The 27,465-nt window shown below is 38.4% G+C and overlaps 2 long non-coding RNA genes across 2 annotated transcripts; one reads left to right on the forward strand and one right to left on the reverse strand.

Annotated features, from left to right (window-relative positions):
* The first annotated feature begins 11,200 nt into the window (after positions 1–11,200).
* LOC140810771 (uncharacterized) lies at positions 11,201–25,972 on the forward strand. Its single transcript, XR_012113291.1, has 3 exons — positions 11,201–11,284; positions 11,766–12,332; positions 25,584–25,972. It is a non-coding gene; the product is annotated as an uncharacterized lncRNA (long non-coding RNA).
* LOC140810620 (uncharacterized) lies at positions 19,838–21,527 on the reverse strand. Its single transcript, XR_012113270.1, has 3 exons — positions 21,245–21,527; positions 20,817–20,874; positions 19,838–20,120 (listed from the first exon to the last, which is right to left on the reverse strand). It is a non-coding gene; the product is annotated as an uncharacterized lncRNA (long non-coding RNA).
* Positions 25,973–27,465: the final 1,493 nt, after the last annotated feature.

Consider the following 27,465-nt stretch of genomic DNA (forward strand, 5'->3'; position numbering starts at 1 on the left):
AAATTTTTATTTTAAAATAAATGGAGTGCCTCATTCATACCAAAAACTGATAAAATGTTTAACGTTCAAAATAGCAGCGGAAAAAATTATTATTTGCCAAAATAACAAGTTAAAGTATTCAACAACTGATAAATATTTGAGCATAAAAAAAATGGCAAGTGCTGAAACTGAGGTCCTCGGGTGCCACGACTGCCGACCCAAGCTAGCTCACTGGTCCCCGCCCTCGATCACGACATCATCAGTACCTACAACAATCAAGTCTAGTGAGTCTAAAGACTCAACATGCATATATCGTAAATAACGAGTAAATAATATAGTAAAATTTGCATGGGAGTAAAAATATCATGTCATGAGGCATAATGTGAAAATAACTTGTCATGAGCAATTATAATACGTGCATAACTGAACTGAAAAATCATAGTAAAAATGTTTTCTCCTTGGAGCCCTGTACTGAAATAGCTTGTAATAATTTTCTGGTGAGATTATGGTCTACGCAAGTGGTCCCTGAACTGAACTGAACTGAGCTGACCGATACTGGGGACCGGACCGGTAACTGGTGACCGGATTTACGTCTGATCAAACTACTGCCACAGTATACTGGGTGAAACAACTGAACTGACCGGTAACTGGTGACCGGACCGGTAACTGGCGACCAGATTTAATCATGATAATAAAGTGACCACAAGCAATATCGCATAAATCTCAAAATGAATATTTTTGCACTTAATATAATTAATTCACATAATTAAATATCCTGTAATAATTTTATTGATGGATTGGATCGCTTCCAGGCTCGCTGCAACCTAAATATGCCATGAAAAATATGCAATAGCTTTTACTTGACCAAACTATGCAATTAAATCCAAAAACTAAGACAAGTGCGCCTACGACTTCGTATTTAATCATGACTACATGCCAACCCGAACCAACACCGAACCATCAAGTAATGTAATGCCCTAGATTGTATGTAGATGAAAAGAAAAGATGATGTGTTGCTTAAGTCAGGGAGACCGCCCCCGCGCCCTATTTTCTACCGCACCTGTGGTGCATTGACAGTCGGGTATGCTTTTTGAACAAAGTGACACCGCACCCGCGGTCCAGAAGGAGTGCACCCGCGGTGGATGGCCAGTAGGGTAGGAATTTTTTACGAAGCAACACCGCACCCGCGGTGCAGAACTACCGCACCCGCGGTCGACGTGTATGCAATTATGAATGGCCTGCCGAAGCTTGAGCGCACCCGCGGCAGTAGATGACCGCACCCGCGGTCATACGTGGTGCTTGAAAAATAATAACACTTGTCCCTTACCATGCAAATATATGAGATGTGTCTTCTTTACCTTTCATTTCAGAAGCTAGAAAACCGAGAGAGGGTTAAGAGCAAAGGCATGGTACCTTCCATTATATAATTGAGCTTGTGCAAACATCTAGCAATCCAAACTTCAATCCAAACATAGATTTGTGCTCCTTACATCAAGGGCTACAAGAGGATGTAAGTATTGCTCACTTTCAACATGATTTGAGATATTGTGATTGGGGAAATTGTGAATTACATTAGATTATGTGTTCTTGTGAATTTGGTGATTGTATATTCGTAGTCGGATCGAAGAAATAGTATTGTATGCAATTGTTATGATTTTCAGCATGTCTTGAATTGGAAATATGGAGGTTTCAGAATTGATATGAGCTTATGATGTATAGAGTACGATGGATATGAGTTGAGGATATTGATTCTTGTTGTGTGAGTTGATCGGTATCGAGAAATTACGTCGTTATGCCGTCGAATGGTACCGAGATTTATTATTGATTCGTAGATGTGTTGATTTAATTGAAGATTGATACAATGTGTGTCAACATTGCATTTCAGATTGATATCGGTAAGATTCGTCTTCGAGACTTCGACTACGACAGATTGTTCGACGAAAATTATAATTCATGTTTTGTTTGGGGAAGACACAACTCAAATGAGATTTAATTTGAGTTTCCCAACCAAATCACATACTAGAATTGTTGTTGATCTTTTGATATGATTATGATTTGTTTATAGATTTATATTCAAATCTTTGGATATGATTATGCATTTATATATTTATATTCATGCATCTAAGATAGCAGAGTCATTGGCAGATTTTCCAAACTTCTAGACGTTCGGTGTATCGACGCATAGGAGCAGACTTCCTCCGATGGTAGACATTCGATACAGACATGACCGAAGTCTAGGAATAAGACGTACCGTCACCCCGATTGGGAGGGTAGGTGACAGACAGTGACGTCTTATTCACACCGGGATCCCTAGAGTAGAGTCGAGTCGAGTCCATACATGATTTGATTTGAATTGCATGTTCATATAGATTGGTTTCATAGACTATGGAACCCATTGTTATTGCTTTCATGCATGATTTATGATTATGTACTAGCATGTATACATGTTTTGTACTGGGATTGTTCTCACCGGAGTTTCCGGCTGTTGTTATGTCTGTATGTGTGCATAACAACAGGTGGGGCAGGATCAGGGTCACGACAGAGATGAGTTCGAGATAGCGTGGTGACTTCGGGCGCAGAAGATGACTAGTTGTTTTTACTAGACTTGTACTACTTGTGTTGTTGTTTGTAATAAACACTAGTTTGTATGAATTTACTAGAACAAGATATGTATGTTATGGTTGTTGTAATTAAATAAAGAAAGATATTATGCTTAGTTTATATACATGCGATTTAATGTTAAAAAGCAAAATTTTGACCCGCATTTTATAATAAAGATCCGATTAATCCCAAAAGAATTGAGTTAGAGCCCGGGTCCCCACAAGTAGTCATGATTAAAATACGCCTAAAATGATGAAACAATTCCCCTATAATAGTGAGGGTCGAAATCTAGGTGAATGGAGGCCAAAACATGAAATGCTCTTTCGAGAGTCAATTTGGCACATCACACCGTAAATTCTCGTAGGACCTCAAAAATGATCCGAATCACAAACGGTCAAAAACATGGCCTTCCTAACTCAACGAGGCACTATCCAGTCCAAGACTATAGGCTAAAAGCAAACCAAGAACTCGAACGAGCCCCTGAACCGTCACAGCAAGTTGCTGTCCACAAAATACAGCAAATGTGCTTAGGTTTCTTGCGTCGTTTTCGAGACTACCGGCCATTGGGGCTTGAACCAACGACCAGAGACTCTTACCAACATCCCAAGGAATGATTTGAACCATGGCTATGGGCCCTATACCAGCCACAATTCGCACCACACCAGCACCAATCCGAAAAGTTCACCCGAGAGCACCTTTGCATGCGCATGAGGTGTTTTGTTTTGATTGCTGTCTCGAGTCGTTCCAATGGCCATTTGATTGACCATGGCACAATCTAGAAATCTTGGGGTATGGTATGAACCGTGGCTAAGGGCCATATTCCAACCAATATCCACACCATTCCACCAAAATTTCAAACACACATGCTGTACAAGTGAGAAGCCGAAATGGGGAAGGGGTTGTTCTTGCGTTTTTACTTAAAAACCGATTAACCATGGACCGAGCCACCAAAAGGGTGACTTAGTCAAGTAATAAACATGCTAGGGAAGTGTTCTCACCATGGCTATAGGCCTTGTGGCAGCCATGATCAGATTCATTCCCTATATGACAGCAACACAGAATTTCGAAAAGCTCAATTGGACAAGAGGTGGAGTTGCTGTCATTTTCGTGTTTTCCAGCGTGCATGGGGTTAAATGAATGGACCAACATGGTCCTAATGCATCCTATTACATGTCTAGATGTCGCCTTAGGAGCCTGGAATCGAGCCAATACCTGAAATCCACAAAACAAAGCAAACCGTGAAACTGCATCATGAAAGTCGAAATCTGCATGTGTGTTTTCTGAAAATTTCTAATGTATTTCGGTTTTTTCCATAGAGATAATGATCATGCAATGAAAATAAATGATATTAGGACTTGATTGAAGATTCAAGGAAGAATATATGCATGCCTGGTTCGTTTTGAAAGAAAAACAAAAGAATGAGACGATCCGACGCGGAGGAGGTGGAGCGCTTTCTTATCTTGCTTCTTGCTCGATTTTTCTCTCTTGTTTCTAGCTATGAGGGTCACGATTTTTCTACTCTAAATGCTCTGAATTTCGGTCATGGGGGGTGGAGAATGATGGTTAGGAGGGTGAGGGGAAGATCCACTAATAAAGGGATGCAAAGGTATGACCAAGTCTTCTCTTTTTGAAATTTGAATTGGTTGATATCAAATGGCTTCTTGGATGGATCTAGAATGAGTGGCCGATTCTCTCATGCAAATATAGACTAGGATAAAGCTTAATAATTAATTAATTAAGGTTGATTAATAATTAAAAAGTTTAGCATGCTAAAATAACAAAGAATGGGTCAAAGGGTGAGTTGGCAAAGACTTGTTGTCTCACTAAGGGGGGTGGCCGAAATTTTACTTATAAATGGAGGGGAAATATTGTCTAGTTAATAAATTTTTAAACATTAAGATTACCCATCTTTTAAATAATTTAGTGAATTAACCCCTTAATTATTGGAACTTAAATGAACTTATTTTCTACTCACCTCAAGTTGTTTAAATAAATCTCTAAAACTCCTTATTACTTAAATTAACTTACTTGCTAGCTAAAATAAATTCTGGAAATGTTTTCTGAATCTTAAAATTTATCTCGAAACTTCAACTCCGGTCCGGCCTCACTGAATTAACTGAAAAGATAAAAATTTAAACTGCTGCATAAAATAATTAACTTTAAAGAAAAACATTTAAATACTAATGCAATAAAATCATTATAATTTAAAATACAAGAATTATGCATGGCTTATACGCAGTCCAATTTACGGGTTCTACAACACCTTTTTTTGTAATGCACATGGGCTGTTCCCGATTGGGCTTGAGTCCCCTCACGGTTATCCCATTACCCATTACTCATAGAACTTCTCCAGCCCAGGAGGTCTTGGGTTCTAATCCTGGGAATGCAAAAGCTCCAGTGCCTGGGCTGGAGAAGCTCTATGAGTAATGGGTAATGGGATAACCGTGAGGGGACTCAAGCCCAATCTGGAACAGCCCATGTGCATTACAAAAAGAGTGCTGATTTTGAATGAATATGGTGAGTATGAGTCTCAAAGTGAGGGGGAAGACGATGATGATGAGATGCCTGCGTTAGAGGATAGGGATATGGGGCGGTTGTAGGTGAAGCACTAGTGACTAGGCGTATCATGAGTGCCCAAGTCAAGGAGGAGGAGATTAACCAAAGGGAAAACTTGTTCCATACTAGGTGTTTTGTAAATTAAAAGGTTTGCAATTTAATCATAGATGGGGGGGAGTTGTACCAATGTGGCTAGTAGTGAGATGGTGGAAAAATTGGGTTTACCTACATTAAAGCATCCCCAACCATATAGGCTTCAATGGTTGAACGATTGTGCGGAGGTGAAGGTGAACAAGCAAGTTTTGGTGTCTTTTTCTATTGGGAAGTATGTGGATGAGGTCTTGTGTGATGTGGTACCCATGCATGCATGTCATATCTTGTTGGGTAGACCTTGTCAATATGATAGGCGAGTGACACATGATGGGTACAAGAATAGGTATTCATTTATGATGAAGAAAGATTCTGTAACGAACCGTACTCTTACTACTTAAAATTTGCGGAAGAATTAAAAATTTTCTTGAATTACGAAAATAAAATCAATACGGTCGTCACTACATCATCCATTCACCAATAAAACTTTGCTAAAAGAAAGGCTTGTTCAAAATGTCTAGCAACCAAAACATAAAGTAAGAGTATTAATATTTTCATGCTTAAAATTTTAAAATTGCGTGGGCGGTCCTCGGGTCTAGCCTTCTGCTCGGTCCAAGCCGGCTCCTTGGTCCCCACCCCTCGTCTCGTCATGATCATCCTCACCTGCATCGATCAAGTCTAGTGAGTCTAAAGACTCAACACGTATAAACTGGAGTAGCAAGTAATACGTAATAAAATCGCATGCAACTTTAAAATAGAACATACATACTTGAAACTTGGATTTGAAATGAACTTGAACTTGCATACATACATAGACGTGCCGTAATTTAGAAGCTTTCATAAACATGCATGCGTACTTGTTCATACTTAAACATACATGATTTCATTTTGCATAGAAGTTGTTTCAAAGCAAGTGACCCATACATAATAAACGCCTGATCAGACAAACCACAGTACTGGGCTGACAGGGACGTATCCACTGCCACATACATGAGATCCCCGTTCATAATTTAACGGGCTGGTTGGTCCCCGTTCATAATTTAACGCTTTCCAACCACGATCTAACCCGTTCATAATTTAACGGGGTGGAGAGGTCCTCGGCCACGTTCACCGACTTCCAAACCCATTCAATTTGGTCACAAGACATTTAGCATACCTCAAAAACTTAAAATATTTTCTTGCACGTCAACATACTTACTTGGCGTTGAGGGATTCATTGGACTTCGATCGGGGCCGTTGCTGCACATTCTAACATGAATTCGAATGCTTAACTGATACACTTAGACATAATAATCAAGCTTACTCACAAGTTCATTTAATCCCTTAGGACGTTCTACAATTCCCATGACTCGACCTTGTAAACCATTGTACTAAACCAAGACATCGAATGTGTGTAACGTGTGTGTGGGTGTGTGTAACGTGTGTGTAAAAACGTGTAAGTGTGTGTGAGTGTGTGTAACGTGTGTGTGGGTTTTTAATTAGGAGAGATATTTGCTAAATCAACTAATTAAAATGCTAATAAAAAGTTTAACCCACATTAATTTTAAACAACTCCTAAATCAAAATAAAACACACAAAAATGCTAATTTCAAAAGTTTTAAACTCTTAAATCACTACATACATAAATTAAGCTTTAAAATGCTAAGCTAAATAAATTATATAAAATGCCCCATTCCCAACTTATAATAAAATACCGCCTTTTAAATTTTTGCCAATATCGTCCCCGGTCGCTACTCCTCGATCCCGCCTCGAATAAACGCCTAAAACTTGAAACTCGAAAAAACATTTTAACGTGCATCAAATAATTCATTTAAATAAATCATGCATGCCTAAAACTCATTTTTAAAATTAAATGAATGATTTAATAATTAAATAAATGCATGAGTTTTACGTGCACTGGAAATAGATCATACAGGCTCTCAGCAAATCCTATAAAATCTGAATCACTCGCTCAGACTGGCCATCTGTCTGCGGGTGAAAAGCTGTACTGAAAAGCAACTTCGTTCCCATGGCTACATGCAAGCTCTTCCAAAAGGACGATGTGAACTTCGGGTCCCTGTTGGAGACAATAGAAACTGGGAACCCATGTAAAAGGACTATCTCCTTGATATAAAGCTCCGCGTACTCATGGAGAAAGTCGTCTTTACTGGCAAAAAATGTGCTGACTTAGTGAGTCGATCCACTATGACCCAAATAGCATTAAAACCTCTGACTGACCTAGGCAATCCAACGACGAAGTCCATCGTGATGTTATGCCATTTCCACTCTGGGATTGGGAGCGGCTTAAGAATCCCTGCTGGCCTCTGGTGTTCAGCTTTTACTTGCTGACAAGTAAGACATTCTGATACGAATCTGCGGATGTCTCTCTTCATCCCTGGCCACCAATACAGGATCTGCATGTCCTTGTACATCTTCGTACTTCCTGGATGAATAGAATACGGGGATGCATGTGCCTATGTCAGAATATCCTGTCTGATCGAATCGACGCAAGGCACCTACATTCTGTCTCTGTATCTCACAATTCCATCGGACACTGTGTAGAGAGCACTGCCCTTGGCTTCGTCTTTCAGTCTCCATTTCTGTAATTGCTCATCTGAAGGCTGACCTGTCCGGATACGGTCTAGCAGAGAAGACTGGACTGTCAGATTAGACAGCCTTGGTGCTCTGCCCTTATGATAAAATTCCAAGCCAAACCTCTGAATTTCGGACTGAAGAGGTCTCTGCACTGATAGCTGAGCTATGACTGCAACCTTCCTGCTCAAGGCATCTGCCACAACATTAGCTTTTCCCGGATGGTAGCTAATCTCGCAATCATAGTCCTTTACCAGTTCCAACCACCGTCTATGCCTCATGTTTAGCTCTTTCTGTGTGAATAAATATTTCAGACTTTTGTGGTCAGTGAAAATCTGACACTTCTTGCCATACAAGTAGTGTCTCCTAATCTTCAACGCAAAGACGACTGCAGCTAATTCTAAATCATGCGTGGGGTAGTTCTTCTCATGCACCTTCAACAGTCTGGAAGCATAAGCTATAACCCGACCCTGCTGCATCAACACTGCGCCTAATCCGAGCTTAGATGCATCAATATAAAGCACAAATTCACCTTGCCCTGTCAGCATGGCTAGCACTGGCGCCGAAATAAGAGCTTGCTTCAGAGTATCGAAGCTCTTCTGGTGATAAAGATAAAATATTGTATATTAATTAAATGTTTTATTATTTAAATATATAGTTTTTGTTTTATTAAATGTTTAAATATTATATGTTTTATAATAAATTGTATAAAATATAAGTTGTGTAATTATAAGTTTTTACTATTTTTACAGGTTCGATAAAACACGAATAAACTTGGCGTTGCAAATGGGATTAAGATGATTCTTGGACCTGTAGAAAGTTGATGTTAATATCTACAATATTGATGGAAAGCATGAGATAAAAATCTTCTCACAAGTGGGATCAAATTAAGCAACAAAGAAAGTTACCAAAGGAGTGACAGTTTTACCATGCTCTAGTATTTTGACCATATCTCTCAAATTACTTGGTCAAATATTCTGAAAAAAATATCACAACTAGACAACTCAATTATCCACATGTTTCTTTTTATGTGAAGAAGATTTTCAAAAGAGATGTGTAATATAATATTAATTTCTTGGAACACCAATGAAGACTTATGTGTAAAAAATAATATTTTATTTGTGGTTGTCTCCCCAAATTTGGCTATAAATAGGGGTGCATTGTAATGTATTGAGATATCCCTCATTCTATGAACAAACCTTTGAGTTCATAATATTTCTCTCTATATTTTTCCTTTATTTCTTCATTTAAATATAATTAGCATGTTAATTTCATATTCAAAGTTTTACACTTTGAATAATGAATAGCTAACTTCCTAAAGTTGAGATGATAGGTGAAACTCTTGGCATGATAATAAGGTTATTAAAAGGTAAGAATCTATGTTTTATATTATTTAATCATTATTTATTATTTATGTTATATTTATTTCTTTAAGCATTTTTATACCCTACTTATAAGTGGGAGTTTTGATTTATTGTTGCTATATGTTACACTAAATTCTTGGAACCATTTAAATGTTAGTTTGGTATTACCAACCATTTAAAGTGGATGCCTTAATTTATTATATATAAATATATTATAATATTAAATTCTTGGAACCATTTAAATGTTAGTTTGGTTTTACCAACCATTTAACTTGGATTCCTTGATTTACTATATATAAATATATCATAATAATATTTTCTTGGTACCATTTAAATGTTAGTTTGGTTTTACCAACCATTTAAAGTGGGAACCTTGATTTAGTGTTTACAAATTTATATATAGCACAATAAATATTTGACCACATTTATAAGTTTTGGTATATATTATATACTTATGAGATATTAATATATAATATAATATAAATATGATTATTTAATATATTGGAACCATTTTATTAAGTGGATTTCAATATTGCTCGTTAATGTTAACTTTATTAAAATACCAAGAGTGGATCCTTTAATCTCAACTACTTAAATTAAAATTTGAACAATTAAAATTTACCCATTAAAGATTCAATTAAAATTAAAAAGAAACAAAAAACAAAAACAAAAACAAAAAGACATTGTAGTGGACTAATAATTACCTTTGCTTCCCTGTGGATACGATTTCGGACTCACCGAATTATACTACTTGTGGACAACCTGCTCTTGGGAGTGCAACAATCAAAGTTGCAACAAGTTTTTGGCGCCGTTGCTGGGGAAGTATAATTTAATTTCAAGTCTATTTAAAATTGTTTATAGTTTATTTTTCTTTATTTGAATTTTTATTGCTTTTGTGTGTTTTTTTTTTCTTTTGCATTTGCATGAGCATTTGGTCACGTACACTTAGTGGTCGACTCATTCGAAACAACCCTTTATTTTTACAAAATATGGCGGAAGAACCCATCCAAGAAAATGAAGATGAAATTCAATCTCAACATGATCATGATAGACAAAGAACACTTAGAGATCACATGAATCCTACACGTACTAGTGCACCTTCATGTCTAGTTTTTCCCCCTGATGCATCTCATTTTAATTTTAAGCCTGGTATTATCCAACTTTTACCCAATTTTCATGGCTTAGATTCTGAAAATCCATACATGCATTTACGAGAGTTTGAAGAAGTGTGCAACACATATAATGATCATAATTGTAGCATGAACACCATTCGACTTAAGCTTTTTCCTATTTCTTTAAAAGATAAAGATAAAACATGGCTACAAAATCTTAGATCGGGATCCATTCGAACTTGGGATGAATTGCAACAACAATTTTTGAAAAAGTTTTTTCCATCTCATAGAACAAATTCTTTCAAAAGGCAAATCATCACTTTCACTCAAAAACAAGGAGAAACTTTTTATCAGTGTTGGGATAGATACAAAGAATTGCTTAATCTTTGTCCACATCATGGTTTTGAAATTTGGAGAGTTGTTTCTCAATTTTATGAAGGCTTAACACCTAAAGATAGGCAAATGGTTGAATTTATGTGTAATAGAACATTTGAAGATAAAGATCCAAACGAGGCAATTGAGTATCTCGATTCATTAGCTGAAAATGCTAAAAATTGGGACACTATAGGTACAATCTGTAAGGCCCGAGATGTTATCAATTGTACGAGACCCCGAAAAGAAAATATTATTGATGGCATTTTTGTAAATAAGTGAAAAAAATACTTGAATTAAATTTGATGGCAATTTGGTAATTAAGTGGAAAAATATTTGAATTAAATTTGATGGCACTTTCGTAATTATTGAGGGACCAAATTGCAAATAGTGGAAAGTTGAGGGACTAAAGTGCAATTATGGAAAAGTTGACACATGTCTCTAGCCATGCAAGTTGACTTGTACGTGTGATTCTTTCCCATTTCATTACACAATTCAGAAATTTCAGCAGCAAGGCAACCGAGAGCTTTCCCCTCAAGCTCTTTTTCATTTCAAAAATTTGGTTGTGCAAGATCCGGCCATCAGAATTTTGATCCGAACACAGTTCTGTGATTCTCTCGTCAACAACTACAACTGGACGTAAGTTTTGCTACGTTTTGACATGTTTTGAAATTATGCTATTGTCAGAATTGAATAGGATTCATATATGATGTTCTTGTCATGTTAGACATCATAAAATCGAGGTCAGATTAAAGAACGGACTGTTTATGTAATTGTTATGATTTTTGGAATCGATTTGACTGACAATTCATATCAGATATGTATGGTTATCGAGATTTTGACTGGTATCGATATTGATTATGAGTTCTGGTATTATATCTGTGATGTTTGGACTGACGGGTTTATCAAGACTGTATTGTTATGCCGTCGAAACATCAGTTGATTGATATTGAACAGATTCGATAGTGATTTTGATTATATAGTGATATCGTCGATATGGATTAGATTGTGTCTTGACTTGACATTGATCAGATTATATGTTGATTTGAGTATTGATCAGAACAGGTATTGACTTGAGTTGTTTATTGATATTATATTTGTTCGGTATTGTTATTACCAGATTGAGAATGGACCGAGATAGAGTCGGGAATTCTTCTTCTTCTTCTGAGCGAGGAGATAAAGGTATAAATTAATGTTGAGTTGGGATTGCACAACTCGAGTGAGGTTTGACTCGAGTTTCCCTAAATCACATACTTTATTTTATTGCATAGATATTTGCAATGAATGACTTAATCTACTTGTTTTCTTAATTGATAGATGACAGGTATTAAACGAATAATCTTGTGACAGAAGTGCCTGATAGTGGTGGTATCGCCACGGGCACATTGCAGGATGTCTCAAGATTGGATATTAGCGATAGAGCTACAGTCCATGACGGTTAGGTCATGACAGCGGATGCTTGGTTATATCGAGTAACAGGGAATGAGAATTTCTTCTATTACGGAAGTCGATATAGGAACACCGGATATGGTTATATCGAGTAATAGAATTACGGTTCCTCCTATTACGGAATTCAATATAGGAATACCACATTTGGAAACCGGGATCCCTAGACTAGGATTGAGTCTAGTCTAAAACGTAGAGTCACGAGCTTGAGTGACAGTTATATTGATTGATATTGATTGATGTTGCTTATGTTCCTGAATATGGTTCATGTCCTTTTATGTTCCTGATATTGGTACATATTTAGAATAGAAATTATTCTTGATACTGATCATGTAAGGTCCAAAATTAGACGACGTAATCCAACTGCATGCGAATCTAGGAAACTATGGAAAATGAGTAATTAATTTATTTCAATTGCTAATTAATTATGTGACATACATGTTTATTTGCTAAATGAGATTTAATTGTCATCATGCATAAAACTATATTTTTAAGGATGATTCAAGCGACGATCGAGGAACGGGGACGAGGGCTGAAGAAAATGTAAAATATTTTTATTAAATGATTATTTTTAATTATTTAAAATATGGTCGATACTTTTTAGTATTTTCGAAAATATAGGGTTGTGAGGTGATTTTATACGCCGGAATGTAATTTTTATCGGTATTGGCTTTTCAAATAAAATTCGAGCTTTCGAGCATCCCGGCTATTAAATTCACATTTCTATTCAAAAGAAAACTTTACTATCTTTTAATTAAATCCTAATTTAATTAATTGGGCTTTAATTTTTGGCTTAATAGGCCTAATGTCTAGATTAAGGGGTAATTAGTATTTAAAGTGCAAAATTTACAAAAAACCTACACAATTCTAGAAAATCCATCGGCCACCACCCACTTTTAAGATTTTGAAAACTCTTTCAACCCCAACAAACTCTCGGCAGTCTTTAAGTCTGGAAAAGAAAATCGGCAGCAGCCTTGGGAGGGCTTTCACGTGGAGTTCTAGCCTTGTCATCTCTCCCGTTCTTCGTCGTCGTCGGTTATTCGAGCGTATATAACGCAAAGGCACACCCTAATCTCCTTTTCTCATCCATCATGTCATAGTAATTGTTTAAATTATGGATGCATGAATATCCTGTGTGCTCTTTTCAGAAAAACCGTATTATTGCATGGTGATCATCGGCTGCTGTTTTTTTTCTGTTGCATGAAACCTTTTATTGTTCGGTTTAGGGGCTGCCATGATGTTAAAAAAATTGCTAAATAGACGTCTGTACACGTTAGAAGAATTCTTAGACACAGCCGATCACCACCGAATCAAGAAAACAAGAAAACAAAAAAAAAAAGAGAACCGTTCTTTGCTGTCATGGTTTGGGTGATCGGGTTCCATGAAAAAAAAAGAATTTGGCTTGGGCCAGGGCTCGGCTAGAGTCGGTTAGGGGTCAGGGAGGAGTCCTAGTCATGCTAGGACTCGAGTCGTGTGGGCTGGGAGGAGACCTTGCCAAGCAAGGCTCCACCCGAGAAGCACTTCTGCCTTGCGCAGACTTCAAGGTTTCCGCAGGAGGCGTGGGCTTGGCCTGGGTTTCAAGGGCTGGGTCAGGGTACATCCTAAGAGTCCTAGACGAGTGTTGGAGGGGTAGGTTAGAGGTTCCAGTCGTGGGTTAGGGTCTAGACATCAAAACATAGAACCCATGCAAATAGGTGTTCTCGGCCAGCACTAGCAGCGGGTTGGGTTGTCTCGTTTTTGGGTTTTGGGTGGGTTCCTTGTCGAACTTAGAGTCCAGTAGGTAACTTTGACATGTTGGGCAACGTTTGGCTCGATATGGTTCGGGGGTAACTCGATAAAATTAAGAGATGGCTCGGGGTTGAGGTTTAGGTGTCAAATTGAGTTCTAAAATAAAGATAATTTGGAAAGCGGCTCACGGGGGTCGAGTCGTGATCCATAAGGGCTAAAATAATATAAAAAAACTAAATTTAGAATTTAGGAATTTTATATTAAAGTTTGGTATTTTTCGGGATTAAAACACCGGTAAAAAAATTAAGAAAAAGATAATTGAAAGAGTCTAAGTTTTATGCCAAATAAAATTACGAAAAAAATTCATATAAGCTTAATTAATTATTTGGGACATTTTAGAGTCATGAAACCAAGAAAAAAGTCGAAAACGAAAAATGTCGGGTCCAGGGGTAAAACGGTCTTTTTACACCTAGAAATTAGTAAAGGTCATGGCAGTGCCCGAAATGCTGTTTTCATGTTAAATATGATATTCTAAAATGTTTATGAATTTCTCATGATTTAATTATGATTTTTTTTAAATGTCTGAAGGATTTTTATGATGTTTAAGAAGACATTTAAAATAAATGTTGCATGCTTGGTTTCAAAATGAAAAATGTTATGTTATGCATGAATTTTATAAAGTGATGTGAATGAAAAGTGTTGAAGGATGTGAAGTGATTGTGACTAGTTCGTTAATGGTGGCGATATCGTGAGGGTGATGGTCCCAGTGGGAGCCCGACGATCGTGTTTCCATTATTGCGAACAAGAGGTTAAGAGGTTATGAGGTTTGAGGTTAGGATAGGAATGTCGTGAGGGGAAAGCCCTTTGGGAGCCCCGACGATCGTATTTCTATTCGATTCATGTTAGGCCAAGGCCCAGTTGACCGGTGAGAGTGTTGCTGGTGTCCCCCGCCGCCCAGTACTGTGGTTATATTTCTGATGGATCCATCGAGAGGTCATGTCATGAGAGGAAAGTCACAATTAACGATCTGAATTCAACAAAGGAAAAGGAAAAGGAAAAAGTTTATGATCATGTTAAAATGTTATGTCATGTTGAGGAAAAATAAAAAAGATTAAGGTTTATTTATGCATGTCATGAAAATGTTTATGTTTATGCATCTTCATGAAAACGATATTTTAAGTACAAATATTTTTCACCGTTATATGTTGACTGTATTACGTATTACTCGTTATAAAGATTATGGTGTGTTGAGTCTTTAGACTCACTAGGTGTGATGGATGTAGGTGGTTCTGAGGGAGGACTTGACGGGTGATACTACTGGACTGAAGGTGCACACAACCCGAGGACCAGCGCTTCTACTTTTCCGCATTTACGATTATGACTTATGAATTATGTTTAAGATTTTAAGATTATTTACTTAAGCTTTTTGAGAGATTTTTGAGAGGTTTAGTATGGGCTTTACTTTTCAAATTATTGCTTTTTAGGTTTGGTAAAACGTTTTACGATTTCTGGTTTGACTATTCCTTTCAATTTTCAAATACTAGTTGGATGATTTACTTTAAAATGGTGCAAGATTATTTTTATGCGCATGTGCATGCAATGACCGAAAATGTGAGAGATAAAAAAAAAAAATTTCTAGTACTTTTAAAGCAATAAAAGATGAGGACGTTTCAGTTGGTATCAGAGCAGTGGTTCTGTAAAGGGTTGTGCCACCATCAGCGCCGGGAAGATCAGTCGTCAAACCTCTTAGTTGTAAGTTTTACATGCTTTATGTGATTTTATGACTTAACCTGCATGAAGTTATGAATATTATGTTTACGATGCATGTTTATTAGCTTTTTGAGTATTTATGCTTTGCATGCTTAATTTGCTAATTGAGTTAGGATTTGTCGCATGATTAGAGAACTTAGAGTTAAACGCATGTTGGTTACGTTAGAATTTGGAAAACATTCAGATATAATGCCTCCTAGACGTGCTCACGCTCACGAGAACCAAGCCGAGAACAGTGTTAACCGACGAGGGAACAGTCAAGGAAATGCACCACCACCACCACCACCCCCACCGGGGGATCCTGCTACTCGTGCCTTAGAAGGCATGACTCGTCTCTTTGAGCAACAGATACAGCAGCAACAGTTGCAACAGCAGCAGTTACAACTACAGTTACAGCAGATGCAGCAGCAGCAGCCGCCACCTAGGCCACCGCAGGATATTTATGAGCAGTTCCGGAGGCTAGGGCCAAAGGAATTTTCTGGCACCACCGACCCATTTGCTGCTGAGAGTTGGATCCGTTCGCTAGAGGTGCATTTCCGCTATCTAGACATGGGAGATGCCGACCGTGTGAGGTGCACCACTTATCTACTGAGAGATGATGCTTCTTTATGGTGGGAGGGAGCCGAGCATGGTGTTGACCTTGCTACACTTACATGGGCTCAGTTCAAGATGAAATTTTATGAGAAATACTTCACTGCTGATGTCCGGAGTCGGATAAAGAGGGAATTCATGACTCTCCGTCAGGGAGACGTACCTGTTGCTGACTTTGTGAAGAAGTTCGATAGGGGTTGCCACTTTGTGCCCCTTATTGCGGGAGATGCGGAGGAGAAGCTTAGGCACTTCATGGATGGCCTACGACCTACTGTTCGGGATAAGGTCATGATGATGAATCCGGGTAATTACGCTACGGCAGTTACATGTGCTTATCGGGCTGAGCAATCCTTGAAGGATATTGACTTTGAGCTACAGCGGAAGAGGCAACAGCATCATAGTAATAATCAGCCTGCCAAGAAGCCGTATACGGGACCTCCTAGACCTCAAGGGTCTCAAAAGCCCCAAGGTCAAGTTAAGAAGCCAGTGCCGCCGAAGCCACAGAATCCGGGAGCACCAAAGCCTAATGAGAGACAACCTTGCAAGCAGTGCAACCGTTTTCACCTTGGCAAATGCGAATGGGGATCTCGTAAATGTTTCTTCTGCAAAGAGGATGGACACATAGCCAATGATTGCCCAAAGAGGTTAGCAGCTACTACGGCCCGAGCTTATGTGATGAACGCCGAGGAAGCTGAAGGGGAGGCAGACACTACACTCATCACGGGTAACCTAGTCATTTAACATTTTTATATTGCTTATTTCTGCATGAAATGTTAAATTGGTTATTAAGATTGAATTGTGATCAAGTTTCAACCTAGAATAAATTAGGTTGCATGTTCTACTTAGTTGAACTTAAGCAATGATTCTAGAAACCATAGAGAAATTATTTGAATTTTGTGCCTTATTTTATAAGAAGGATGTTATGATTCCAAAAGTTAAGGGACTAAAGTGCAAATCCTCCTAGAAATGTTTAAGATCAACCCGAAATCTTCGTCCAACCTTGGGAATTAATGATAGTAAATCCTTAAGTTTCAAACCGAAAAGATTTAAAAGACTTTTCCATCACAAGGAGGATCATCATTCTAGGGGTAGCTACCTATGCGTTGCTAGATTCGGGAGCTACACATTCCTTCATATCAGAAACCTTCACCAAAAGACTGAATATTACTCCTCAAGATATGGGTTTGGGTTTCAAGGTTTCGATTCCTTCCGGTGATCAGATGCTCACATCTAAGATTGTTAAGAATCTGGAGCTTCGTTTATTCAGAGATGTTGTTCGGGCAGATCTTATTGTGCTTCCTATGCCCGAATTCGATATTATACTTGGGATGGATTGGCTATCAGCGAATGGAGCTTCGATTGATTTCCGTCAGCGATCTGTATCTATCAGGCCACCCAGTGGCAAATCTTTTGTTTTCGAGGCGGCGAGAAACAAGCAAATTCCGCACATTATCTCTTGTCTTTGTGCGAGGAAGCTTATTAAGCATGGATGCCAGGCATATCTAGCATGTGTCACCACTACACATGATTCCACCAACCAGAAGTTAGAGGATGTTGATATTGTGAGAGATTTTCCTAGCGTCTTTCCCGAAGACGTTTCTGGCATTCCACCTGATCGTGAGGTGGAGTTCTCTATTGATCTCATGCCGGGCACTGTTCCTATATCTAAAGCACCATATCGTCTAGCACCCGCTGAAATGAAGGAATTGAAAGATCAAATTCAAGAACTTCTAGACAAGGGTTTCATTCGCCCTAGTTACTCTCCATGGGGCGCTCCAGTTCTATTTGTGAAAAAGAAAGATGGTAGCATGCGTCTTTGCATTGATTATCGGGAGCTCAACAGGGTCACTATCAAAAATAAGTATCCATTACCGAGAATTGAGGATTTATTCGACCAATTGCAAGGAGCTTCGATATTTTCTAAAATTGATCTGCGATCAGGATACCATCAGTTGAAAGTTAAGGAGTCTGATGTTCACAAGACGGCATTCCGCACAAGATATGGGCACTATGAGTTTATGGTCATGCCCTTCGGGTTGACCAATGCGCCAGCGATCTTCATGGATCTCATGAATCGCGTCTTTCAGCCGTTTCTGGATCAGTTTATTATTGTCTTCATTGATGACATTCTGATCTATTCCAAGAGCAGAGAGGAGCATAGCCGTCATTTGAATACCGCACTGCAAGTACTGCAAGATAGAAAGTTGTATGCAAAATTCAGTAAGTGCGAGTTTTGGCTTGATAGAGTGGCGTTTTTAGGCCACATCATCTCTAGTAGTGGAGTAGAGGTCGATCCAAGTAAGGTGGAAGCTGTGAGAGAGTGGCCAGTACCAAAGAGCGTCACCGAGATTCGCAGTTTCTTGGGACTAGCTGGCTACTATCGCAAGTTTATTCAGGGGTTCTCATCTATAGCGGTACCCATGACCGCCTTGACAAAGAAGAATGCAAAATTTATTTGGGGACCCGAGTGCCAAGACAGTTTTGACAAGTTGAAGCAAGCCTTGATATCAGCGCCAGTGCTATCTATGCCATCGGGGCAAGGGGATTATGTTCTTTATACCGACGCTTCTAAGCTTGGTTTGGGCGCAGTCCTTATGCAAAACGACCGAGTTATCGCCTATGCGTCAAGACAGTTGAAAATTCATGAAAAGAACTACCCCACTCATGATCTCGAGCTTGCAGCAGTAGTCTTCGCACTGAAAATTTGGAGACACTACCTTTATGGGGAGAAGTGCAAGATATTCACCGATCATAAAAGTTTGAAATACTTCTTCACCCAAAAAGAATTGAATATGAGACAGCGAAGATGGCTCGAATTGGTAAAGGACTATGATTGCGACATTAGCTACCATCCGGGGAAAGCTAATGTAGTGGCAGATGCATTGAGTAGAAAGGCAGCAGTTATCACTCAATTATCACTCCAAAGACCGTTGCAGTCCGAGATACAGCGGTTTGAGCTTGCAGTATATGCCAGGGGCGAGGCCCCTAATCTTGCCACGATATCGGTCCAGTCGACATTGAGAGATCAGATCCGTGATGGACAGTCCACTGATGAGCAGTTGCAAAAGTGGAGAGCTAGAGATGAGGCCAAGGGCCGGAATCTATATTCAGTAGTGGATGGTTTAGTCCGTTATCGTGACCGTCTATGGGTTCCTAGTGACGATTCCTTGAGAAATCTTATTATGAGGGAAGCCCATGACACACCATATTCCATTCATCCGGGCAGTACTAAGATGTATAGAGATTTGCAGTTGTTGTATTGGTGGCCCGGGATGAAGATGGACATTCTGAAGTATGTATCCGAGTGTTTGACTTGTCAGCAAGTCAAGGCAGAGCATCAGAGACCAGCTGGAAAATTGAAGCCACTCACTATTCCCGAGTGGAAATGGGAAAATATCACCATGGACTTTGTTGTAGGATTGCCTAAGACTGTTAAGGGATTTAATGCCATTTGGGTGATAGTTGATCGTCTTACGAAATCAGCGCATTTTCTACCTATTAAGACGACATTCACTATGGTTCAGTATGCCGACTTGTATGTTCGAGAGATAGTTCGGCTGCATGGGATTCCGGTATCCATGGTTTCTGACAGAGATCCGAGATTCACGTCATCTTTTTGGAAGAGTCTACATGCAGCGATGGAGACCAAGTTTGTGGGGACCCGGACGCTAATCAAGTTCTTAATCATAATTGGGACTAATTAATTCAATTAAAAGCAGGGTCTAATTTTTTTTTTAAAATGCGGAACGTAGTGAATTCAAACTCATATACATTTCAGTATAAAATACAATACAAGTCCTGTACTGCATACATTCAACTAAACTAAGGTTTAACAACTAATGTCAAGTGTTCCAACCCTATTATACATCATACTCAAAGTCCGGAATCTCCACTCAAATCACGATCTTTCTTCATCTCCTCAACCCTGTACCTGTCCCACCTGTTGTCATGTACACATACAGACAAGACAACAGCCGGATAATTCCGGTGAGAATATAATCCCAGTATAAATCAACGAAACATGCAATCATATAAACAAATATAAAGCATGTAATCAGGTAACAGATATATGTAACAAAGTCTGAAACATAATCAATATCAAACTGTCGACAATACTCGTAGATCTACAGTTCAGACTAGACTCAATCCTAGTCTAGGGATCCCGGTTTCTAGATGTGGTATTCCTATATCGAATTCCGTAAAGGATGGAACCATAATCTCTATTACTCGATATAACTAGTGCCCCGGTATTCCTATATCGAATTCCGTAATAGAAGAATTCCAACCCCTTTACTCGATATAACCAAATATGGTGTTCCTATATCGAATTCCGTAATAAATTCCATTACTCGATATAACCATACATCCAGTGTCCTGACCTAACCGTCATGGACTGTAGCTCTATCGCTAGCATCCTATCTTGTGACATCGTGCAATGTGCCGTGGCGATACCACGACTATCCGGCACGGTGTGTCACAAGACAATTCAACCAATACCTGTTGTCTAATATCAAGAGAACAAGTATATTAATCAAATCAATGCAAATATCCATGCAATAAAATAAAGTATGTGATTTAGGGAAACCCAAGTCTAAACCGACTCAAGTCCATCTCCCAATACCACATTGACTTATACCTTCCTTTTCTTCGGGTTTTGAAGCTACGATCTCAAGTCCGAATCCTCTTCACCAATTCTGAACAAGCACAATTCGAACTTCACATTATCAATATCAAACTCAACTCAAGACATGAAATTGATTAACTTCATTCTATATCAAATTCGGCGACATAACTACGCAATTTCGGTATCTCGATAACTCAGACAACAATCTACTAACATCAACAACTCATAATCCACAACAATACTAATCCAAAACACAATAATTCAGCACTATATAATTTCGGCCAACATGCTGAATTTTTCAACAATTGCATAAGACATCCGATAACCAATCCGTTTACGGCGTTATGATCTCTAGCTACTCAAGAATACATATCTATAATAAAATCACAATTCCTCCAACATCTAGATTTCGAAACATGCTGGAATTCAATGAAACTTACATCCTCCAGTAGCTCTTGATGAGAGGAGCGCGAAACTATGCTCGGATCAAAAATCTGATGGCCGGATCTTGCAAAATCAATTTTTTTAAGATACAAGAAAGCTTGGAGGTGTCAACCATGGAGATTTCGGTTTTCATGGCTGAAAATTGTGACAAGGATGAAGGGTTACACGTTCTCAAGCTTGGCAAGACAAGTGTCCAACCAAAGTTTCCATATTTGCACTTTAGTCCCTCAACTTTCCACTATTTGCAATTTGGCCCCTATTCAATCTTTTCGATTCAATTTCAATCCTAAATAAGGTCAAACATCTTGGAATATAATTCAACACTCCATAATTCTCTAATTCAATAATCTCGGTTTAAAATAATATCATTTCTATAATCTCGGACCTTACAAAGTTACTATTCAGTACAGCATTCCATCCTCAGACCGATGGCCAGTCAGAGAGGGTTATACAGATTTTGGAGGATCTACTGCGAGCATGCGTTATTGATTTCCAAGGCAGTTGGGAACCAAAGTTACCTCTAGTGGAGTTCACCTACAATAACAGTTTCCAATCATCAATTGGGATGGCTCCTTTTGAGGCACTCTATGGAAGAAAATGTAGATCTCCTATTCATTGGGATGAGGTTGGGGAAAGAAGAGATATTGGTCCAGATGTGATTGAAGAGACGGCTGAGCTAGTAGTCAAAATTCGTGATAGAATGAAGACTGCACAAAGCCGACAAAAGAGTTATGCGGACAAGAGGCGTAGGGACTTAGAGTTTGCAGTGGGCGACCACATATTTGTGAAAATAGCACCCATGAAGGGTGTTATGCGCTTTGGCAAGAAAGGCAAGCTTAGTCCAAGATTTATTGGTCCGTTCGAGATTTTGGAGAGGATTGGGTCACTAGCTTATAGAGTGGCACTGCCACCCGCACTTTCTGGAGTTCACAATGTGTTCCACATTTCGATGCTGCGGAAGTACATGTCGAATCCGTCGCATGTGCTAAATTATGAACCTCTCCAACTAACTCCAAATATGACTTATGAGGAAAGACCTGTCCAGATTCTGGCTAGACAAGAAACACGATTGCGAAACAAAGTCATTCCAATGGTCAAGGTCAAGTGGCTGAATCACTCGGAAGAGGAAGCTACTTGGGAAACCGAGAGGGACTTGAAGGGTCGCTATCCAGATTTATTCGGTAAGTTCTAATTTCGAGGACGAAATTTTATTTAAGGGGGGAGGAATTGTAAGGTCCAAAATTAGACGACGTAATCCAACTGCATGCGAATCTAGGAAACTATGGAAAATGAGTAATTAATTTATTTCAATTGCTAATTAATTATGTGACATACATGTTTATTTGCTAAATGAGATTTAATTGTCATCATGCATAAAACTATATTTTTAAGGATGATTCAAGCGACGATCGAGGAACGGGGACGAGGGCTGAAGAAAATGTAAAATATTTTTATTAAATGATTATTTTTAATTATTTAAAATATGGTCGATACTTTTTAGTATTTTCGAAAATATAGGGTTGTGAGGTGATTTTATACGCCGGAATGTAATTTTTATCGGTATTGGCTTTTCAAATAAAATTCGAGCTTTCGAGCATCCCGGCTATTAAATTCACATTTCTATTCAAAAGAAAACTTTACTATCTTTTAATTAAATCCTAATTTAATTAATTGGGCTTTAATTTTTGGCTTAATAGGCCTAATGTCTAGATTAAGGGGTAATTAGTATTTAAAGTGCAAAATTTACAAAAAACCTACACAATTCTAGAAAATTCATCGGCCACCACCCACTTTTAAGATTTTGAAAACTCTTTCAACCCCAACAAACTCTCGGCAGTCTTTAAGTCTGGAAAAGAAAATCGGCAGCAGCCTTGGGAGGGCTTTCACGTGGAGTTCTAGCCTTGTCATCTCTCCCGTTCTTCGTCGTCGTCGGTTATTCGAGCGTATATAACGCAAAGGCACACCCTAATCTCCTTTTCTCATCCATCATGTCATAGTAATTGTTTAAATTATGGATGCATGAATATCCTGTGTGCTCTTTTCAGAAAAACCGTATTATTGCATGGTGATCATCGGCTGCTGTTTTTTTTCTGTTGCATGAAACCTTTTATTGTTCGGTTTAGGGGCTGCCATGATGTTAAAAAAATTGCTAAATAGACGTCTGTACACGTTAGAAGAATTCTTAGACACAGCCGATCACCACCGAATCAAGAAAACAAGAAAACAAAAAAAAAAGAGAACCGTTCTTTGCTGTCATGGTTTGGGTGATCGGGTTCCATGAAAAAAAAAGAATTTGGCTTGGGCCAGGGCTCGGCTAGAGTCGGTTAGGGGTCAGGGAGGAGTCCTAGTCATGCTAGGACTCGAGTCGTGTGGGCTGGGAGGAGACCTTGCCAAGCAAGGCTCCACCCGAGAAGCACTTCTGCCTTGCGCAGACTTCAAGGTTTGCGCAGGAGGCGTGGGCTTGGCCTGGGTTTCAAGGGCTGGGTCAGGGTACATCCTAAGAGTCCTAGACGAGTGTTGGAGGGGTAGGTTAGAGGTTCAAGTCGTGGGTTAGGGTCTAGACATCAAAACATAGAACCCATGCAAATAGGTGTTCTCGGCCAGCACTAGCAGCGGGTTGGGTTGTCTCGTTTTTTGGTTTTGGGTGGGTTCCTTGTCGAACTTAGAGTCCAGTAGGTAACTTTGACATGTTGGGCAACTTTTGGCTCGATATGGTTCGGGGGTAACTCGATAAAATTAAGAGATGGCTCGGGGTTGAGGTTTAGGTGTCAAATTGAGTTCTAAAATAAAGATAATTTGGAAAGCGGCTCACGGGGGTCGAGTCGTGATCCATAAGGGCTAAAATAATATAAAAAAACTAAATTTAGAATTTAGGAATTTTATATTAAAGTTTGGTATTTTTCGGGATTAAAACACCGTTAAAACAATTAAGAAAAAGATAATTGAAAGAGTCTAAGTTTTATGCCAAATAAAATTACGAAAAAAATTCATATAAGCTTAATTAATTATTTGGGACATTTTAGAGTCATGAAACCAAGAAAAAAGTCGAAAACGAAAAATGTCGGGTCCAGGGGTAAAACGGTCTTTTTACACCTAGAAATTAGTAAAGGTCATGGCAGTGCCCGAAATGCTGTTTTCATGTTAAATATGATATTCTAAAATGTTTATGAATTTCTCATGATTTAATTATGATTTTTTTTAAATGTCTGAAGGATTTTTATGATGTTTAAGAAGACATTTAAAATAAATGTTGCATGCTTGGTTTCAAAATGAAAAATGTTATGTTATGCATGAATTTTATAAAGTGATGTGAATGAAAAGTGTTGAAGGATGTGAAGTGATTGTGACTAGTTCGTTAATGGTGGCGATATCGTGAGGGTGATGGTCCCAGTGGGAGCCCGACGATCGTGTTTCCATTATTGCGAACAAGAGGTTAAGAGGTTATGAGGTTTGAGGTTAGGATAGGAATGTCGTGAGGGGAAAGCCCTTTGGGAGCCCCGACGATCGTATTTCTATTCGATTCATGTTAGGCCAGGGCCCAGTTGACCGGTGAGAGTGTTGCTGGTGTCCCCCGCCGCCCAGTACTGTGGTTATATTTCTGATGGATCCATCGAGAGGTCATGTCATGAGAGGAAAGTCACAATTAACGATCTGAATTCAACAAAGGAAAAGGAAAAGGAAAAAGTTTATGATCATGTTAAAATGTTATGTCATGTTGAGGAAAAATAAAAAAGATTAAGGTTTATTTATGCATGTCATGAAAATGTTTATGTTTATGCATCTTCATGAAAACGATATTTTAAGTACAAATATTTTTCACCGTTATATGTTGACTGTATTACGTATTACTCGTTATAAAGATTATGGTGTGTTGAGTCTTTAGACTCACTAGGTGTGATGGATGTAGGTGGTTCTGAGGGAGGACTTGACGGGTGATACTACTGGACTGAAGGTGCACACAACCCGAGGACCAGCGCTTCTACTTTTCCGCATTTACGATTATGACTTATGAATTATGTTAAAGATTTTAAGATTATTTACTTAAGCTTTTTGAGAGATTTTTGAGAGGTTTAGTATGGGCTTTACTTTTCAAATTATTGCTTTTTAGGTTTGGTAAAACGTTTTACGATTTCTGGTTTGACTATTCCTTTCAATTTTCAAATACTAGTTGGATGATTTACTTTAAAATGGTGCAAGATTATTTTTATGCGCATGTGCATGCAATGACCGAAAATGTGAGAGATAAAAAAAAAAATTTCTAGTACTTTTAAAGCAATAAAAGATGAGGACGTTTCAGATCATGTTCCAGATGTTGGTCCATGTTTAGAATAGAAGTTATTCTTGAGATTGATTATGTTCCTGATATTGGTACATGTTTAGAATAGAAGTTATTCTTGATATTGATTATGTTCCTGATATTGGTACATGTTTAGAATCGAAGTTATTCTTGATATTGATTAGGTTCCTGATATTGGTACATGTTTAGAATAGGAGTTATTCTTGATATTGAGTATGTTCCTGATCAAGGTACATAGTTAGAACTTGATTTAGTATTGTATGGATTCATGTTCTGATTGGATACATGTTAGAATTATCCGTTATATGCTTTTATATTGTTTATATGATTGCATGTATACATGATTTATACTGAGAATGTAATTCTCACCGGAGTTATCCGGCTGTTGTCTTGTCTGTATGTGTGCATGGCAACAGGTGGGATAGGAGCAGGGTCAAGACGAGAACGATGATGGATTAGATAGCGTGGAGATCCGGGTTTCAGAAGCAACTTAGGATTCAGCTCTTATATGTAGTTGAACCTAGTTGGATTATTGTAGATAACATCAGATTTGTATGTTCATGGTTAATATGTAATTTGATTTTAATTACATTACGTTTCCGCTTTGCATTTTAAAGAAAAAAATTTAGACCCTGATTATTATGAATGATTAAATATTCCTAAAGACGATTAAGGAATGGATTAGCTTCCGGGTCCCCACAACAGGTGGTATCAGAGCATTAGGTCCTAGAACAGTAGGTTCCTTGGATTGAGATAGAGAAGACTGAGCGGGGTAGAATGAGTTTTCTTTCCTTGCATGTGGTTGCTAGCATGTGATTGATTATAATGTTGAATTACATGGTGTATGCTAGCATGATATTATGTTTTACTGCCTGGACTTATATGGCATATGATTGAATATAATGTTGAAACTACATTGTATATACTAAGATTTCAGTATGTTTTTACTGTTCTGAAAGCTACATGTTACCTGAATATCTGAGTTGATTTGGTAATATGTATTATCTGAAATTGAATCAGAACCAATTCTTGATCAGAGGTAAGCTGATCAGGATTGGGATTGAGACGGATTTGTCTCCTGTTACTACTAACATCTGTGATTATCAGATATTCCTCCTAGAAGGATTCCGGAAAGGGGTAGTACTTCGTCTGATCAGATAGATGTATCAGAAACTCAGTTGGAAATAAAGTTGAGAGAGTTCCAGTTACTGCAGCCGCCGATTCTGAGTGGTATCGGGACGTCTGAAGAGTATGAGAACTGGTTTAATGACATAGAAATACGGTTCGATTTAATTGATTGTACAGATGAACAGAGAGTTAAACTGGTATTCCCTCAGTTACGAGAAGCTGCCAGAAGTTGGGGGATTACAACCAAAGGAGTACTAGAACTGAGAGGTTATCGAGGATTTCAGGGAGCTGGATCATCTGGACATGGTGATCGAGGAACAGACCCAGGACACACCTGATGATATAGTGGCAGGTATTGTTCCTTCAGGATTATGGTGCATATGTATTGATATATATATACTAATGCAATCATTATGATTATCCTTGATTGGGTGGCACTGATATATGGTTTACCTGTTGGTTCTGTATCTACTGTAGTATTGTTTCTTTACCTTTTGGGGAAAGAATTTGATATCAGTGATATTCTGTGAGATATTATATACTGCAGTAAGTTGAGAATGGGATCGAATTAGGAGAAATTGTACTTGTATTGTCGGATGATGACAACATGATTGATATTGATATATCGAACAAGTACAGAGCAATTATAGAGTCTTGCTAGGAGATGGTAAGATTCGGACCTGAAATTGCCAAGGAATGAATGATATACGGTAAGGGATTTCGATTTTGAATTCCATGATATCTGTATTATGTATGATTCGATGATTATCGAAAGGAATGGAATAATTCCTT

This window comes from Primulina eburnea, chromosome 13, assembly GCF_022965805.1.
Source record: "Primulina eburnea isolate SZY01 chromosome 13, ASM2296580v1, whole genome shotgun sequence".
Classification (NCBI taxonomy): Eukaryota; Viridiplantae; Streptophyta; class Magnoliopsida; order Lamiales; family Gesneriaceae; genus Primulina; species Primulina eburnea.